This window comes from Crocodylus siamensis, chromosome 12 (genome assembly GCF_052110815.1).
Source record: "Crocodylus siamensis isolate JL-2025a chromosome 12, ASM5211081v1, whole genome shotgun sequence".
Taxonomy (NCBI): Eukaryota; Metazoa; Chordata; order Crocodylia; family Crocodylidae; genus Crocodylus; species Crocodylus siamensis.
The window spans coordinates 35694749-35712536 of record NC_143406.1 but is presented as its reverse complement, the minus strand read 5'-3'; the positions used below and the strand labels follow the sequence as shown (position 1 = coordinate 35712536).

Below are 17788 nucleotides of genomic sequence, written 5' to 3'. Positions count from 1 at the left end.
TGCCGGCTTGGGGCACAAAGGACCAGCGCTCTTAGTTGAATGCGGGTTTCTTATATAGCAAAGCACACAGCACTAACTAAATGCAGGACCAATGGGGCTAACATGATGGAGAAGGGTATTTCTGATAAAAATCACCAAGAGGATGATTAATGCTATTGATGTGCAAGCCTGGAGCTTTCAAGAGAGATAAGAAGTTTGAGGGAAGTAAAAATTAAATCCTTACCTTTTGGCAATGAAAAAGCGGAGTACATATATTACTTGAAAATATTTTCTGTGTGTACATTGTACAAATGGCTTGCAAGTGCCAGGGTGTTTTCAAGCTCTAACATATATCTGGAGTTCAAACTGGTTTCCAGGAGTTAATTTGCTCTGTTAAATATATGTATTTTTTTTCTTATCTGAAGGACCAACATAGCATTATTTAGGAAGACTTGAGTTATGCTCAGTTCATTGTTTCTCCGTTTACGAGGTGAGTCTGTGAGAGCCTGTTTCACCATGGCAGCCGCTCTCCAAGATAAGACTGTGCAGCTTTGCTAAAAGTGAATAAATGCACTTCCTTTCCCAGTTCCAGAAAGTAATCCCTCTTGTGGTGCCACTGGTGCTATAAATCCTTAGGATTGCCTTTATTATGAATAGTTCACAATTTTCTGCTGAGTATAAAGCCGAAAGTTCTTAAGAAGGGTAGTCAAATGGAAAATAGGTTCTTTCTTAGAAGGAAGCCAGTCATACTTCTATGGATGGGTCACTTTAGGGACTTTTCTTCACACTGCTTGATGATCTTCCACCCATTAACTTGAGCCCCCCCCCCAATCTTCATCAGCGCCATCCTTGACTTAACTGTCCTCGTGGAACAACCCGTTGTACTTGCTGAAGCATATTGTTTGGCTGCACTTCTGGGGCTGCATGTTTTATCAGCATTTATCTTGTATTTTACATTTCATATTCTGGAATTAGCAAGAGGGCTTTCCAAGGAAGTAGGATTGGCAGAGCCAAAGGGAGAGAGAAGGCTGTGTCTGGAGAGGTGCAGAAAGGGACCAGTTCTCCAAAGCATGTTATTCTTACAGGAAATGATGAAGTACGGGGAAGAGGTGCAAAAGCGAGCAGCAGCTGCTCCACGGCTTGGCTCCAGTGCCTGGGAGCCAGGGAGACTGAGCAGTGCAGCACAGCCCCTGCCTGCTCTTCATGTTGGAGACTCTCCTCATAGCAGAGCAGCGGGAGGTTGCTCTTCCCTCACCCCTTCTAGTCTATGGGAGGGGCAGGAGCAGCTGTCCCCCGAGCCTTCTCCAGACGAGGCTAATCCTGGTCTGGGGAAGGCAGGGGAGCCTTTCCCTGCCAAACGACACCTCCTGGGACTAGGAGGAGGCGAGCAGAGCTGCTCACTTTGTCTTCCCTCTGAAGGAGCAGGAAGCATCCCCTGCCACTCAACTCCTGCTCCCTGGAGGGAGTCGAGCAGCAAGGCAGTGTACATGTGTTCCTCCTCCTGGGTGCAGCGGTCCTGGGGGCGGCTTCTACAGGGTCAGAGGTGAGTTATTTTTCTCCCAGAACTGCCATTTTTGTTACAAGAGAGCCCATGTGAATGCCTGTACACTCACGGCTTCTACTGAGAGAGCTGCACAGGCATAGTGAGCATATCCTAAAAATTAATCGAACACTCAGTTTCTTATAATTAGCCCTCTTTTTGTAGCATCTCAGAGATGCCAAGGATTGAATTGACATAGATACAGAACAACCCTTTTTTGCCTAGCCATGCCTGAGGCACGTTAGATGGCAATGCTAGCGTGGGGCAGCTTGCATTGCTCCATTGCAGTGTGTAGTAGAGCAGGGCGGTTCAACTGGTGGCCCATGAGGGTTTAATTTGCAGCCCCCAGGCTCCTACCTAGCTATTGCTCCCCTATTGCTCCCCTATTGCTCTGGCTGCAGCAACAGCTGAGGGCTCCAGGCTCCCCCTCCCTCCACTTCCTGGCCCTGTCTCCAGGCGTTGTACGGATGCCTGGCTTGGTTCAGTGCAGCACAGTGGGGAAAGGAGGAAGGTGGGAAGTGTCCATGCATGTCATGGTGCAGGGAGGTGGTACACCTGTGCAGCATAAAGCCCCAGGGGCACCTGACCTGTGCCCATGCAGCTGGTGTGGCTTGTACTCCCTGGCCACTTACAAGTGGGACAGCTCTATATTAAAGCAATATTGGGGCTTTGATCTCTGGGGCTTTCTTTTATTGAAAACAGGGGCAACAGTTTAACAACCCCTCCATGTGCCTCGGCCTTTCCATTGGTAGTTGTGGTGTGTGTGGATGAGGCTGTGGATGGCCTTGGTTACTCACTTGACATTCTGTTTCTGCATGCATGCTGCCACTTCCAAAGGAGAAGCAGTCTTACACAGAAAAAGCCCTCACTTTTATTAAAAATTCCCCTTTCTGTTTCAGTTTAGCTCCTTTCATTGTTTAAGTAACTTGATAGTTTACAGACGTAGCCTTAAGCAGTCCCCACAGCTTCACAATGCATCTGTCAAACAAAGAAAACTTATAACAAACTGATGTAGCAGTTCCCTGTTCAGTCTTTCTGCCTTGCTATGTATGCTTATTAAGCCGATACTCTTGGAAGTTAACTCTGTCCCTCTAGCTGTTTCTGTACTCTGTTGCAGGCCTACAGATGATTTATTTCTTGCTGTAGGCTTACATTTACCATTTCTGACCGTGGCCTTTCTCCCGTGCCCCATTCAGCGTGTATGTGTAATATGTGCACCTCAGACCTGGATTTACAACATTGAAGAGTAAACTTTGGAGTAAACTTTGGGGTATCCAAATCCATTGGTGGGGGTATACATTATATTCAGTACATTATAATACAGGCTTAGAGTTGTTTATACGTAAAACATTTCCCCCTACCTATGCCTTGTATACTGACTATATCCAGTATTACAGTAGATGTGGATATCCCCAAAGTTTGCTTTTTACCATTATGATCCTGATCTAAATTTGGATTGGAACTGTAGTGCTTTCTGTCTCTTCAATTCCATACTTGTGATTTACAGTTTAGGTCACCCAGGTCCAATCGCTGGTTCTGTAAATGCCACTTATTGCTTACAAGACTGAGGTTTTTTTGTGAAAAATTTCAGAAGACCTCATTTTTATTCTCATGAAGAAGAGAACAAAGGCACCTATGTATGTGATGGAGCTCTGCTCCCACCCGTGCTAATTAGTAGAGCTGCGTGAAATTTCACCCTCTGCTGTGGGAAGGAGGTGGAGTGCAGCCCTGGTGCTGTACTCTACCTCCTCCCTCCACCGGGCTCAGCAGCCAGCAGCTCCCAGCACGTGGATCTCAGCCTGGCGGGGGGAAGCGGAGTGCAGTGCTGGGCTCAGCTCCCAGCATAAGTCCCAGGCAGCAGCAGCAGCCTCCCACCCGCACCCCCAGGAGGGCTCTGCCAGATTCCTCGGGGCGGTGCGGGTCCCCAATCTGCCTGTGATCACAGGAGGCTCCTCTTCTTCCAGTTTTGTGCTTCCCCATTATAGCCTATGGGCAAAACCCGAATCAGCATTGAAACAGTGAAACTGTTTCGATGAAACAGAACAGTGCTTTCAAAACAAAACTAAACTCAAAATGAAACACTATTCTGTTGAAACGTTGAAACAGAAGTCGAAGCGAAATGGTGCTGTTTCACACAGCCCTACTAATTAGCATGTGTTGGAGCAGACTCATTCAAGTCTGCTGCGAGTCTGCTGGAGCGTGCTAATTACGGCACTCCAGCAACCTCTGTGTCATGTGTATTCAGCATCCTCATGCTTCAGAAAGGTGGCAGGGGCACTTTAACTGAAGTTTGTTGAACAAGTTTTAGTTAAAGCACCCCCATCATCGTTTTGAAATGCGGGATGCTGAATACATGTCCACCCTTCTGCTTCCATGAGACGCCTGAAATATCTAAACCTCCAGATTTTTCTCCAAATGGAATTCTTCCAATCAGCTCTGATACCAAACAGATATGAAGGCTTCACTGGTATATATGGATATTAAAGGTATCATCCCACAAGACCAGTGGTTTTCCTGTTGCTGTTCTTTGCTAAAATGTATTTTCTCTTTAATGTTTTGTAGTGTTCTTTGATTATGCTGTCTGCTTTCCTCCACTCTGCTGGTGGTTGCATGTCTGTAGTACTGGTTTTTTCCAGCAGTAAGATTCAAAAGGAAGCATGTGATAGACATGGGCATTCCTAAGACATGATACTTTTAAACTTGAATAGGTTTTCCCCAAACAAATTTTCCCCTGCAGGTGATTCTGTGGTCCAGTGATATGCACTGCAGTTGACCATGGAGGAAAAAAACACATGTTCTAACTTTCCACCTCAGTGACTTTGAAATAGTGGTATAGAAACTATCTACAAATACTCCTGGGGGAAGCATTCAAGGGACTGTGGACATTCAAGGGACATTAAACTGGCTTTTAATGTTAATAGGAGTCCCGCATGAAATCCCTGCACAATTAGATGAGAGCATGTTACCTTCTTCCAGTTCTGTGCAAAATGTCTCCTCCCTCCCTCCCTTTTCTGTAGAACTGTCTCATGTGTAAATTGAAAGTGGGGCGTCCCTGATGAAGATGAGTCTTGGCACCAAGGACAAGAACAGAAAATCAATTTATGATGCTATCTTAGTGGTATCTACTGGTAGTTGTTGCTTTTGTCAGCTGATTATAGAAAATCTGCCAAAGGTAGTGTTCTGAAAATGTAGCTGTCTAGCCAAATCTTTGGGCGGCTTGTAGGCTGAACTGGCTTTAGTTTTGTGGGCTGAACTTTCAGTTTAGATATTTTGACCTAAAGTAGGAGAGGGCAAAATATGGGGGCATGGGTGGCACATTAAAAACAAGAAAAAAATATAAAGGGGTACAGGAGCTGAAACTTTGAGACAGAAGGAGTACACTTGTTTAAAAAAGGTTGAAAACCCCTGCACCAAAGCAATGCTAGATCATTTCCTGATGCAGTAAAGTCTGCGACTTAAGCTGAAACCTGTTTTAATGTGATCTTTTTATAGTATCTCCCTCTCTCTCTCCCTTTAGGAAAGGCTGTATTTCCCCTGCAGTACAATGTGTAGATTTATTTTGCTAGCTATATCATCTGACCAGTCTAATTTCCCTCAGATTTATGAACTGATTATTACTTTACTGTTAGATCCCAAATCAATTAACATTGCTATGGTGCTGGCTCATTAGCCATATTCATTTGGGTCATCCCACTCTGATAAGCATATCATCATCCTAGGACTCATATTTCCCTTTGGTATAATCCTATCATTCACTTGTCCTTGTTGTCTTGATTGATACACTGCTATTACACATTAATGCAAAAAGAATTGACTTACTCTATCTCACTTGCTGCTTTTTCTTTCCGCTGTAACATCACGTTTATTTGTTTTGCTGTTTGTCCACAACAGGAATGCACGATCTTTTTTTTTTTTTAGCTGCCTTATTTGACTGAGTCCTCTTCCTTTGCTACTTTCATGCTAAATAGCATTCACTCTGGCACTGCTGGAATCACCTGATTTATTTTCTGTGCATTAGATATGAATCTCTTTGAATTCTCCTGCTTTGGCAATAACTAGGTGTATATCAAGTGTCAGGTCAGACTCCCTAAATAATTTCTGTCTGAGCTTGCTGTTTCTTTATTTGTCAATAAACCGATGTCTAGTCATATCATTTTGCAAAGTGCCACACTCAAAGGTTGTGTTTTTCTTTACTGCAGCTCTGAACATTGTAACAAGCCAAGCCGACACGCTGCAGTTCTGACAGGCAGGTCTGTCAGAAGGAGTGGTTATCAAAAGCTTCATTTTTCCCATGTAAAATGTTAACGCAGGTGCCATGTGCTGCTAGCATTGTATGCTTCAAACATTTCAGGGCTCCCTTGTGTATCTGTCCCAGTCAAGGGCACCTACAAACTCTTACACTGAATGCTGCTGAACAGGCTCCTCCTCCCAGTCTTTCTGTAAAACTGGTTTTCGGCGTTTCCAGCATGATGCCTCCATGTATTCATTATTTAAAAGAAACAGAAGCAAGATATTTTATTACATGTCTTTCATATTTGTTTTTACTCTTTCAAATCTCTGCTCTTCTACACAACAGGTGGACGGACAGACTGTACTGACCCTGAAATAGCCCAAGGACATCTCTGTGTAAGCTTGTGGCCGGCAACCCAGAAGACATTAGTCAAAAATTAGATGTAGCATTTTCACTTGAAAGCATCCCAGGTCCGCTGCATGGTAGCGGTAGCACCAGTATTGCCACTGGCTTTTATATGGCTGTGGTAACAACATTGATTATCACCAGAACAACATGCTCCTGTGACATCTTCGATGGTTGCTTAGTAGAGGCCCTTTAACAGTACAACACCTGCTCCCAGCAGTTGCCCTCCGAAACAAGAGCCAACTGCTGTTTTATAAATAATTCCTATCTTTGGACAGAGGCCAAAATCAGATCTTTTAAAAGAACCTAATAACCCATTCAAAAAGAAGGGAAAAAAGAAAGAAAATCACTAGCTGAAAAACAGTGCTACTAGGTTATGACGAAACATGAGCCCAAGACATCACTTTCAAGTTATATCCAAACTTCGCTAAATGGTAGGGGTTTGAGGGAGCCACGGTTTTGATGTGGAAACTTATAAGACTCTGGACCATCCAAGTAACGATGTTAAGGTTTTGCAAAGAGACTTGGGTGAAGCAGATGTCTCCATCTTGCTGACTTTCAGTAGGACGCAGGCTAAACCCCTTTGAAAAATCCAGTCTATGATCAGATCAATCTGGGAATTCAGGTCCTGGGTTTGGTTTTCTAAAATGGAAGTTGTATGGTTGACTGACAGCAGGAGTTAATGAAACAGCACTCCTCATTAAAAGCTCATTGAAAGTCTTCTGGTGGAACCACTTTCCACTAGCAAATGCTAATTCAATTCAATTGAAACACTTTGCAGGAATATTTTGATTTCATCCAAATTTTTCCTCAGATCCTGTTGAAATGCTGATATGGTACTAAAATAACATAAAAGTGGCAATATTTTGACCTTTAAGTTTTAATAAATTGTAGATTTGTACGTTAGAAAGCCAGGAGGGGCTTGTGATCCTGTGCACATTGTTAACCTGGATGTCCCATGCTTGTCCAAGGGAAGCCAACCTGTGCCATGAGTGCCATGAGCAGCCTTTGTGAGTGGGGCACGGCGGATCAGACAGCACAGCCACAGATAGGACAGGAAAGCAGAAGACAGAAAACAGAAGGCAGCAGAGATCAGGACAGGCTGACCCCCGCACTGAGTTAATCTGACCGGTACCACAGGAGTCCACTGAATTACTTTTTGTTTGAACTGCAGGTATCCCTTAGATTTAACACTTGTCAGTGAGGGAGAATACATTTCTAATATACTACAGAGGTCAAAATAATAACACAGAGTGTTTAACCTTAGTGTAAAGTAATATTTCAGGAAAGGCAAAAAGAAACTGTCCAAGTTTATTTGATTTTACCAAGAAGTCTGAGATTTCAATTTTTGGGCAAAGACCAATTTAAAAATCTTGGAAGTTCCTGGGGGACAGAGATGCCATACCCCCCTTCCCCACAACTACAGTGCACGTTGTTGGGTGTTTTCAGCAGAAATGAGACTGTCCACATGGGGCTGTTAGATCGTTTAGAGATATCTGGCTCACCTGGACACTGGCTGTAAAAGTGGAGTCCTGCTTTCTCTTGCCCGCCTGTTTAGTAAAGCGGGGTTGATGTACTGGCAGGGTCTTGGCTGGATCACACTAGAGCAGCAGGTCTCTGGAAGGAGCTGCAAGTGTCATTTGCTAAGTTATTTTTAGCGAGTAGCATGATAATTAAGGAGAGATGACATGAGCCTTGATCAGCATCTCAGCAACAAGAGGATGTAAGAAAGGACACCCAGAGAGAAAAGTGTCAAAGCTAAGGGAGGGATTCACAGAAGAACTGTAGGTATGTCCAGCCAGGAAATAGCTCCATTAGTATTTAGGCAAACCAGGCCCTTGCAATGAGCTCTGGTTGAGGAGGTGTGATTAGCATGGCTATTCAGGCCACAGATAGCCTACTGTATCCATGGCTGACCTGATTTTGGGAAAGTTACACCAGTGGTGCTCTCAGCCCCATAGCGAGGTGTCCTCGACCTCTGCCCGCTCTCCCTGGGCTGAGAATTTAGTGGCGCACAGCACGATCTCCCACCCTGAGTACCAGGCCCAGGAAGAAGCTGCAGTTCTTAGAAGGTGTTCACAGGAAAGGACGCATCAGTTAGGTGGGCGGCCAAATCATTAAGTCTTTCATTTAAGCATATTGTCATTTTCACCACAGCTTTCTAATGTGGTTCCTGCTGCCGGTGTTAACCAAGGCTATAAATATCTGCCATGTTTGCAGAACAGAAACCAAAGACCTGACGGAGAGAAAAATTCACGTGGGAGGAAATCTGCTAGGCCCAGGAACCGAACCCATGTTTTGTATGCCATTCCCGGGCCTTGACCTCAGAACATCCTTTTTCTCAGCAGCTAAAGGAGTGTGGCCACATTCACTGCTAGCTTATACAGACACCACCCAACTGAAGTCAAAGGAGTTGCCTCCTTTAATATCAGTAGTGAATTTATCTGATAAATTCACTGTGAAGTTAAAAGGAGGATGAAGGATAATGGGTGTAAGAAAGTAAATCCCTAGCATGAGGGATACTATGAAGTCTTCCAGAGCAGGATATGCATTAGGGCTGTGCAAAGCAGCTAGTATTCGCTTCGGATTCAGCTGATTTGGGGGATAGGGATTCGATCTGGTGATTCGAATCACTGTCCTGAATCAATTCAGCCCTAATATACATATGCCAGGACACTAATGCCTTTTTCTATAAAAGGGGAGTGGGCCAGATGTATCATACAACTGGAGACAAAAAAAAAGAAATGTGTGCACCTTCAAAAAAAAGCATGAGTCATAATATAGGTGTCAGGATTTGATCTGTAGGAATTCTTCACACTCGCTCGGTCGGGTGGGAGCTAGATTAGATTTTGCACATAATACAAGACCGTATTATGAGCAAAAGAGAGAATATTCCTGGCATATTTGCCACGGCTAGATTAAGGAGCATTTTCAAGCTATTAACATGGACCTTCCAGCATATTCACCTTCTGTTCCAGTCGTTTTTAACCTACAAAGGTGCCTTGTGAATCAAGGCCATTAAAACTGTTATGAAGCCTGGCTTTTGACTTGGGTTAGACATCATACTGTTGAAAGGGCAGTGATCGGACATCCCGTGGCAAGCTAGGTCACCCAGAGGTCAAGCCAGAATGGCAGACAGCCTCACGAATCTCAAGGAAGCCAGAACAAAGTACATTTGCAATAGGAATCAACAGCATAAATGTCCCAATCTGCCTCCTTGCTATTCAGTTAATTTTCATTATGGTTATAATTTAGTTTTATTGCTCCAGTGCAAGTCTGCACAGTCTGTTGCAAAAAAACCAGGAATGGCGCCCATCCCAAGTATCCTATGATGTAAATTGCAGTTGTCCAGGGAAATAGAAGGGATAATGACACTCATTTTTGTATTTACTTTAATTGTGCCTTTGGGGAGTTACTTTCTTACTGGTGAGGTTTTGGAATGATGCTTGGGTAATACTGGCTTAATTGAAAGTAGTTTCCTTGCATTAAATGCAGGGGAGGGGATTATGTCCCTGAACTTAAGCCTCCTTCTTGCTTTACATTTTGCAGACAGATGTTACAAAAGCTTCTTTGAGAGCTTGGGGATAGGGGTGGCTGGGGAGGTGAGAGTAAGATATGTCAGAGAAGGTCATTATTTTCTGTTTGGTTTCAGGATACCGGCTTCCAGGAAATGGTTGGAGCACTAGAATTGGCTCCTGTGAATAGACTCCAGACGTAGCTCAGGGTTGGCAAGTTCATATTCCAGGCTTTATGAGAGAGCTTAGTCAGAAATTATTTTCCTTCAATTCAGTTTTCACTTTCTACAGTATTCAGGACTTGGAGGGCTTTTGCTCAGTCCCTCAAGTAACCATTACAAACAAAGGCCTGACTGTGACCTGATGGCTGGCCGTTGCTAGAGGTGGAAACTCAGTAGAAAGAGAAACTTTATTCCTACCTTATTTCAAAGAAGGGACTGATCCTCCCCCTTCCCCCTACCCTCACTAAAGACTTCTGAGTTCTGGGAAAATCTGAATGTGGGTTCTGAGTTTCACTGCTGCTTTTCATGGCTGGGACCAAATTCTTGCTCCTTCAGGTCCTTAATTTTTGGAAAAAATGGATCTAAATTTTGCTTTTTGCACCTTCAAAATACTATTTGAAATAATAAAAAGGCAACATTTCCTCGTTCTGTTGAGGGTGCTTGTAAGATTTTTCCGTGGAAAAATCACGGAGCAGCTTCTCATGGAATCCTTTTCTAAGCACGTGGAGTAGGAAAAGGTGATTATGAACAATCAGCGTGGATTCACTAGGGGCAAGTAATGCCTGACCAACCTGATTGCCTTCTATGATGAGAGGACTGGCTCTGTGGATGCAGGGAGCCCAGTGGATGTGGTATAACTTGATTTTAGCAAGACTTTAGATACGGTCTCCCACAACATTCTCGCATGCAAGCTAAGGAAGTACGGGCTGGATGAATAGACTGTAAGGTGGATAGAAAACTGGCTGGAGCATTGAGTTCAATGGCTCAATGTCTATTTGGGAGCCAGTATCAAGTGGAGTGCCTCAGGGGTTGGTTCTGGGGCCAGTTTTGTTCAGTGTCTTCATCAACAACTTGGAAAATGGCATAGAGTGCATCCTCAGCAAGTCTGCAGATGACATGAAGCTGGGGGGAGTAGTAGATATGCTGGAGGGCAGGGCTAGGACTCACGGTGACTTAAACAAATTGGAGGATTGGGCCAAAAGGAATTTCATGAGGTTCAATAAGGACAAATGTAAAGTCCTGCACTTAGGAAAGAACAATCCCATGCACCAGGACAGCCTGGGGACTGACTGGCTGGGCAGCAGCTCTGCAGAAAAGGACCTGGCTGGGGGGTAAAGTGGACAATAAGTTCAATATGAGCCAACAGTGTGCACTTGTTGCCAAGAGGCTAACACCAGACTGGGCTGCATTGGTAGTTGTGTTGCCAGCAGATCAAGGGAAGTGATTATTCCCCTCTGTTCAGCACTGGTGAGGCCACATCTGGAGAACTGTGTTCAGTTTTGGGCCCCCCACTACAGAAAGGACAAATGTGGACAAATTGTAGAGAGCAACAAAAATGGTGATGGGGTGGGGGACCTGACTTGTGAGGAAAGACTAAGGGAACTGAGTTTATTTAATCTAGAGAAGAAAAGACTTGAGGAGAGATTTAATAGCACCCTTCAATTACCTGCAGGGTGGTCCCGAAGAGGATGGAGCTAGACTGTTTTCATGGTGTCAGATGACAGAACAAAGAGCAATGGTTTCAAGTCGCAGCAAGGGAAGCTTAGGTTAGATATTGGGAAGAATTTTCTCACTAGGAGGGTAGTAAAACACTGGAACAGGTCACCCAGAGAGGTTGTGGAAGCTCCATCCTTGATGTTTTTTAAGGCCCAGCTAGACAAAGCTTTTGGCTGGGATGATCGAGCTGGGGACTAGACGATCTCCTGAGGTCCCTTCCAACCCTCGCTTTCTATGATTCTAAGCATCACTGACTTGCTTTTCTCAGCAACATGACTTTAAAGTTAAAATTAAGCAGCTCTTGCTTCTTTAAAGTTATGTAGACCATTAAGTGTGGTCTGTTCACAGGAGACACACAACCTAATCAGTTTATTGTGTAACTCCATAATTTACATCAGTGGCGATGCATAGGGGTTGCACAGGGGTGCACATGCACCCCCTGAGAGTGCTGGTGCACCCCCTGACCTCAGGTGACGGGCACGGGGGGCAGGTGGGAGTGCCAGTGCCCCCCCACGAGTGCTGGCCAGGGAGTGGGAGCGCTGCGGCCACTTCTGGGAGTGCTGCGGCTACTTCCCAGCTGGCGCCTCTGGTCGGTGAGATCGGCTGCAGGGGGACGCCGCCCCAGTGCCAGTCGCCCATGATTTACATGGAGGTACACTTATTGTTTCAGGGAAAGCCAGAAGAGCAACTTAAAATAGCACCAGATTCTGAAGGCTGGTCAAAGAAGGCAAAAATTATTTTCTTCTAGTGTCTTCTTTTGGTACCTTTGAATCAATGAAGAAATAACTACAAATGGTAGAGATAATGGAGAATGAGAATTAAATATTAAAAACCCCAAAGTCGATATCACTGTGCTTGAAATACTAATATGAGAGAGAGAGAGAGAGAGAGCCCTCGGATAACCATTTGTACAGGCAGATGGTAAACAGATAGTGTAGGCAGAGAGAGAGACCTAAAATTGCAGGGCCGTGGGGGATGCACATCTCTTTAATTCCACACGATTTTTTTAGTTTCCACAAGATGTTTTAGACCATTCCTCTAATGTGACAAAACAGGCACCTCATGATAGGCTTCAGCTACCAGGTTTGCTTTGCCTGTTGCTTGTCATCACACCTGGGGTTGAGTTGTAGCGGGGAGAGAGGGGTTTTGAAGCACCACTAAAAAGCAGTGTCAGAAAAGAAATGTGCTGAAAACAAAACCGAGTAATTCTTTTTTTTTTTTCTTTTAGTGGTGCAAAATAGGTCCTGGGCTATTACTTTGGCTTATTTGAAGCAAAAGCTTCGCAGCCGTACTCCAGTGAAGAGAGAGAAAGTTTGTGTTGGCCAAAAAATAATCAACAGCATCTTATTCCACACCAGCCTTTTAAGGATGACTGCCAGTCTCTTTCTGCTCCTCAAATCGAGGAGCAGGACATGAGAAGGTGAGGTGTTCAAGAGAGCTGGCCAACATGCTCAATAAATGAAACATTTCAACCGCTGTTTGAGAACTTTATTAAATAAACTCACGAACAGTTAACAATTGATTTCAAGAAAAGGCAAAAAAATAAAAAATATTGAATCTGTGTATTTTTATTGAGTTAGTTTTGCTTCCTTCAACCAACCAGCTGGTATCCACCCACAGAAACCAGGATGCAGTGAGTGTGAGACAGCTTGTTTTAGGGCTATGTGCTTGTGTCAACGATGAAGAAAACCTTCATCTCCAGGTCTCTGCTGCTGGTGTCGAAGCAGGAGAATGCTGCCTCCGTGGTATATTCTTTGGGCCTTGTGAAAAGTAGTACACGAAGAAGGGCTACAGTGGTAGGCAGGAGGGGAAAGCACAAGGGAATAGGCCAGACTACTTGTACAAAAAGAGACTTTTTTCCCTCAATACATATGTATGATTTATTTATTTAATCCATACCAAAGACAGATTGAGTGGTTGGAAACACCCTTTGTAGAGCATTCAGCAACAGTGCAGCATGACAAAATCCATACATAAACATTGTATGTGTCAAATAATTAAAAAAAAACCCACAGCCTTTACTTTGGAAGCTCATGACAGGAAACTATAAAAGTGCATAAGGTTATTAACATAGGGTGTCTGCTATGTCCCCATCACCAATTCACAAAGGGCCTCTCCATGCTATTTTCTTTTTTAAAACAATGTGATGTTCTCTAAAAAGAAAAGTTGGTGATTCTTAGGATGTTACAGGAAAAAATATGACAAAAAGGGCATTTGGGGACTAGAGAAAGAGAAGTGCTAGAATTGTTTTATATGTGCAGTAACATTGGGGACATTATCCAAGCTTGGCAGGTACACCAAATATAAAGGGCAAGTGGAGAAAAAGAGCCTATGTTGGTGACATGGGAAAAAATTGCCTCCTGGAGCAAAGTAGGTATAATTGTTTTTGCCTCAACTGAAATAAGAGTATGTACTTATTATAGCCACACTTCCCTGAGAAAGCCTTACCAGAAGAAGCTACAGCTAAACAGGTATGTATGAAAATGGATGTAGCTTAGTGTGCAAGAGTTAATGCTCTTTGCACTGATGTACAGGCTTTGACTTAGTTTCATAGTTGTTAGGGGCTGGAAGGTGATTTCTAGTCTCCATTTTGTCCCTCCAGTAGAGTGGTGGAAAATTACATTAAAATAATAAAGTAGCTACCGAAAAAGACTTGGACTGACTGAGTCAGAAGGCCCATGATACGTTATGCTACAAACACAGTATCCTCTAGAAATGAATCTCTATCCTGCTACCCTTTCACACCTCATGGGCTATACTGTGAGTGCATCAGTCTGATGCTACATGGTTTAAAGTATCTTGAAATGATTTGGCAGTCTGCAGGTGAATCAATGAACTCTGAAACAGTGATAGCCACACTGCATGGTATAATTTGTTCTCTCTCTTTTGTAAATCCAGCCTTGGCTTTATTAGTTATATTTTCACTAGCCAATGTTGGCTGATAACTAAAGCTTTGTAGGAGTAAAGAGGTCTTAGTGATCTGAGGTCTCAGTACAGCACTTTGCTTTTAAATATTTGAAGAGCAGTAAAGTCTGTTTAGGTACACAGATCAGAGGGCAATATGTTAACTAGGAGTGAGTTCTGCGGCATGTGGAAATTAGCTAGGGTGGTACCTCTGAAACACTTGACAGAGCATGTTGGAGGTTTGATTTTTGTCCCTCTGAAAGATTGAACATATGACTTTTTTTTTGTACAGGAATCCAAATATTCTGGTATTAATCAGAGGATAAAGACACTAGAACGCTGCTATGTATCTCTTTTTTTTTTGCCTGCTGGCTTTTACTGCATCACCTCCCTTCTTGTATGGGAAATTCCCAGGAAAAAAGAGTGCAGGGCTAAGTTGTTCCCAAGTTCAGATAATCTACTTGTTCTGGAGTGGTGGGATGTAAAATGGTGCAGTGTTCAGACCCCTTTGTTTCACTCAAAAGACTTGGTTCTGTGCTGGGCCTAGTGGACCAGAGGGGGGCCTCTGGTTATAGAATAGTTATTCTGTTCCTCCTAATAGGGAAACGGAGTTGCAAGGAACTAGTAATGTTAGTGGGAATCAGACACCTAAATATCTGAGGAGCTGCACCCAAGTTTAAAGCAAATCTATAACAGGGCCAGAAGGAAAATGAAAGAGCCCTTGACTCTTTGCTCTGCGCTTCATGCTGCCTGGCTTCTGATGAGATCAAAACCAGTTTAATAACAAGTTGTGTCCAGGACGTGAAAGGAGTTCGCAAGAATCGTCCCTGGAATTTTGTCGATTCTGGACCCAGCACGCCCCACAAAGAACGAGAGCGGGTGCCTGCGAACAGCGTCTCGCCCTAGAACCGGCTTCCCAGATACTTCGGTAAATGCTCCCAAGATCCCAAATTGGCTAGAAAGAAAAGGAGGATTCAGTTAGTAATGAACACATTTGCTCCTCAGAAATAAATAAATAAATAGCCTAAATTAATAATGAATGGTTTGAGCAGGACTAAACCTAAATAAACGAGCTGAGTTATAAGGAACATGCTGAAGCATACTTAAGGAAGGCCAAGAGAAATAACTGCATAAAACTGGAAGAAAATGTTCCATTAAATATAAATAAGTTATAAAAATACAAAATGCCCATTTTTCTCACAAGATTTTAATGATTGTCATTCCTCCCTGTGATTTTAAAGGGCTTGATCTATGCTATTTTTATACTTGTATAAGATGGTATATGCTAGTTGAGTGTGGGATTTTTGGCTTTTCACCAATACTGTTCTGTCAATACAGCCTCTGGTGTGGGTGCAGCTATACTGGAATAAAGGTGTTTTGCCCTGGTGTGTCTTATTCCCTTCTGCACATGGGAACCGTGATATCGGTCTGTAGCACCTTTTATAGCAGTAAAGCTTCACCCACAAAAGGGGGGCTGTACCGCCTTAATGATACAACTTTAGTTAAATTGGTGCAACTTTTATGTTTAGACAAGCCCTTAAATGAGATGGTATGCAGGGCTCTTGCGCTTGAATCTTAAAAAGAATTATTTTCTTCCTATGAGTTTTCCGGGGAGCAACTGGAAAAAATTCAGCCACCACAATGTCACATAGGAGGGGCTGGTCTGTCAACAAGCCAGCCAGGTGATGCCTTACTGTGTGGGTTTATATGCACTTCATGATCCTCAACTAACTGAAATTGCCCACCCACGGTGAAGCAGCAGGTCAGTAACAGGCTCACAGAGTACAAGCAAGCACAGAGCCACTTTAATTCCTTCAAAAAATAACTTGAAGCCTCACTGAAGTTGAAAACCACAATGATTGGAGTCAAATGGTTTGAGATCAATTTGAGTGGAAATCTACTGCCAAGCAGAAGGAGAAAAATCCCTGACAATGTAGCTCTCAAAAGAAATGTGGCGATGTTCTTCCAGCATAAGTGCTGCTGCCCATGTTAGGGAGGGCACTGTGTGCTGTGCAACGCTGGGAAAAATGCCAGGGCTCTGTACACCTACCATTCACTACTCTTCAGATCTAAAACTGGTCTCACTCTCTGTGGGCCACATATAGGCATCTTCCCCTCCTCAGGACCTTCAGCCATGAACCCTCCCTGTGAAGACAGAGGGAACCAGTACCCTAGCAGCAGCTTCTCTTCCTCTCCGGCTCACGCTCCTCCTTGGTCCTTCTCTTGCACGTACCCTGCACAGAGGTTCTGGTTGTTGTGTGCGGGTACTCTGTTGTCTCTCTAGCTACCGGTGGCCAGTTTCTGGCCTGCTTGAGGAGAAGGCTAGCAGGTAATGAGGGGTAGGCATTTCTGAGCATGCCAGTAAGTTCATTTCCTACCCTGGGCTTCTGGGGCATGGGCTCAAACCAAATCTCCAAGCAGCTGTTTAGCTATGTAGAGTCATCGGTACTTAGTTTCTGAATAAGGAATTAGGTGGCAGCTTTGAAAATACCATTGGTGTCTAAATGGCAGATTTAAATGTTAGAAGTGGGAGATAGGTACCGGTAACCTTAAGGACCTGGGTCAATTTGCTTTGCTTTCATATAAGGAGAAAAAATACCAGAACCTGAGGTCTTTTGGGCCTTGCTGCACAATTCGCATGACAATCTAAAGAGAGTTCTGCTCCTATTTTTATCACTACACCCTGCACAGCAACTCCTACATCCAGAGTACATCTTTATTTTTTGACTGAGCTATACAACAAAGGGAATAGAAGAGCCTAGAAGAAACTAATAAGGTAAGGTATGTGGTCCCCCAATGTGAACTGAAAATGAAAAAATGAGAGGGTCTTGCTTTATTATAATAGTGTTTAGCAGAGTGAAATAATGGCTCTGCATATATAATAGAGCGAGGAGGATAATCAAAAAAACCCTCCTATGATCACACAATAGAGCGACCAACTCTAGATGTATGCAGCAGCGGTAATAAATTAAAGTGCAGCTGAATGGATTCCTGGTCATTTCACAATATGTCCAGGCTCCCGTAAGAAATAATACAATGTATTTAAGTCTAAGGTAAGAATAACTTTAAACAAAAAGGTATGAGGGAAGGGAATATGTTATAAGTTTTATTGCAGACAAATGTAGCAAATTAGAAAGGGAACGCATTCATGTTTGTATTCCAGAAGGTGGCTATAGTACCGTTTTCCCGCAGATGAGGAAGCAAAGTTTGATAATACATTATCTGAAGTGCTTTCCCAATGTATGCACCTTTGTATCAAAAGTGGGCAGCAGTGTTACTGATCTTGGCCTTCCTGTGGTTGGATACACATCAGGCTCTTGTATTGGGTCCCAATCCTTAGGGCTGATGTGTTATAATCTTCTTGGTGTCTCACTGGCTGCATCTACACATGAGCTTAACTGTGGAGTAGACTAATTAGCTGTGGAGTAAAGTGTCATCATCTACACGTGTAACGGTATTAAGCTGCAGTAAATTAATTAATGCTGCAGTAAGAAAG

General features: G+C 43.6%; 1 long non-coding RNA gene across 1 annotated transcript in view; it reads left to right on the top strand.

The window, feature by feature from the left end:
• The window catches only part of LOC149854895 (uncharacterized), a 123601-nt gene extending 110781 nt beyond the window's left edge, over positions 1-12820 (top strand). The window contains exons 4-5 of the long non-coding RNA XR_016438685.1: positions 6096-6145; positions 12617-12820. This is a non-coding gene — a long non-coding RNA (uncharacterized LOC149854895). The remainder of the gene's footprint in view (positions 1-6095; positions 6146-12616) is intronic.
• The last annotated feature ends 4968 nt before the right edge of the window (positions 12821-17788 follow it).